The sequence below is a fragment of the Corythoichthys intestinalis genome, chromosome 2 (assembly GCF_030265065.1).
Source record: "Corythoichthys intestinalis isolate RoL2023-P3 chromosome 2, ASM3026506v1, whole genome shotgun sequence".
Classification (NCBI taxonomy): Eukaryota; Metazoa; Chordata; class Actinopteri; order Syngnathiformes; family Syngnathidae; genus Corythoichthys; species Corythoichthys intestinalis.
The window spans coordinates 32,608,668-32,610,682 of NC_080396.1; positions in this window are offsets into that span (position 1 = coordinate 32,608,668).

Here is a 2,015-nt window from a genome sequence, read left to right on the forward strand (position 1 = left end):
ACTCTTGTTCTGCCAGAGATGACTTTCGTCAAGACTCTTTCCGATATTACGTGAATGCAGCATTCTCGCTGTGCTCAGTCAATGATTACAGCAGACCACATTGAACCGAACCATAATGTGTGTTATGTTTTTGAACGGACAAGACGGTCAGTTTAGTAGAATATGCCCCCCAGGTGAATTGCAAATGCATTCTCACTCGTTTGTAAGAAGAGTAAGTCACAGTCCTTCAATTATTTAATATTTATTCATTTACTGAATATACATTATAACGACTTTAAAATGATAATATTAGTAATACAATTGAGAGTGGATCCACATTAAGTATGGTGGGGGTGGCATCCATTATATCTGCAACAATTTGTATGAAAATGTATTTTTACTGTCGGACTGTAATGCTTAAATGTTGTTTTCTTTATTAGAGTTGCAGCCCCTTGTTTCTATTGCTACAGAAGGCCAAGCAGAATTTTCATTTGATGCGTTGGGTTTCGGTAGGTTATGTGGCCATCTACTGGTCAGATTGGTAGACTGTTTTGAGTTCGACCAGACAATTTAATTCATTCGCAAGACATACATATTAGGAATGCAACGATACAGTTAAGTCACCGTTCGATATGATTTTCGATACAAGAGACACGATTTTCGATTCGATTCAATACATTTAATGCTCTGAAACAAAAAATACAAGTGTTTTTTTTTTTTCGTTTTTTTGTTGTTATTTTTTTTATTTTGCTAACAAGCAGAAATAACAATGCCATCATATAAGCATGCATTATAGTGCATAATATCTATGTGCTTACTTCTTACTGATCTGAAGAAATTTTGTATAAAAGTGCTGGGAACAATCTTTACTGTTTGTGAAGTGAGGCGGGGAACACTGTTGATTGTTATTACTTTCCTAGCAGGTATGCTTACCACATGAGAAATATACAATATATACAATACATATACAAAGTTTTAAAGCAATAAAACTGCAACAAAAATGAATGAAATGAACAAAGAAATATATTATTATAATGGGTCAAAATTATTTTTCGAACAGATCATGTGACTAGCACCTTAGACGTCATTTGGTTTGAATATAATTTTCCCCAAAAAATTAGGGGAGGGCAATTTTATTTTTCTAATGATTTTTTTCTTTGATTGAAAATGTTTTTATTGAAGCAAATTTTTGAGGGGATTGAATGATTTATACACAGATGTAAAAAAGGATTGCTTCAATCAAAGAAAACATTTTGAATGAAAAATTAAGTGTTCAAATGCAAATTTTTCAATCTAAAATATTTTTTTCGGATTCAAAAACGTTTTCTATGATTGAAATTTTTCTTTTTTTGATTTAGTTGATTTTTCTTCTTGAAAAAAAAATTTTTTGAAGCAACTTATTTTTGATTGAATAATAAAGACAAAAACGTCCTAGCCAAAATGTGGCCCCAACACAAATCAACATTATACTTCAATCAAAAAAGTTGTTTCAAACAAAAAAAACTTGACTCCAATTAAAAACAAAAAAATCAATCATGTACAAATAGTTTCAAATGTATTTTTTCACTTTTTTTTTAAAAATTCAAAATATATATTTTGATTGAAGCAACTTTTTTTTTTTTGATTGAACAATAAAGACACAAATCTACCTCCATATGGCTCCGCCCAAGGGATACAATTTTTGACTGGGGTAACTACATTGGCACGACACCGGCGAGCGTACCATATTCAATGGATGAAGATCTTGGCGAAAAGTATTGCCTAAGCAGCCTGAATTAGAATTCCCCTCAAGAATGACGAGAAAAAAAAAAAACGCTCATTGTCAACTTATTATTGTAAATATTCTTGTAAATTAGTTTTATTGCTGACACTGCATTCTTGGGGTCATCAACATGATGTGCACCCCCTGCCCCAAAAGTCAAACTCCGCCTTTGCTTAAGTTCCATTCAGTCATGGCAATCTTTAATTCATCCATGTAGTATATGGACTACGCGTCCCATGATCAGTCTGGGCTCACGCAACCAATGGCATGGGAG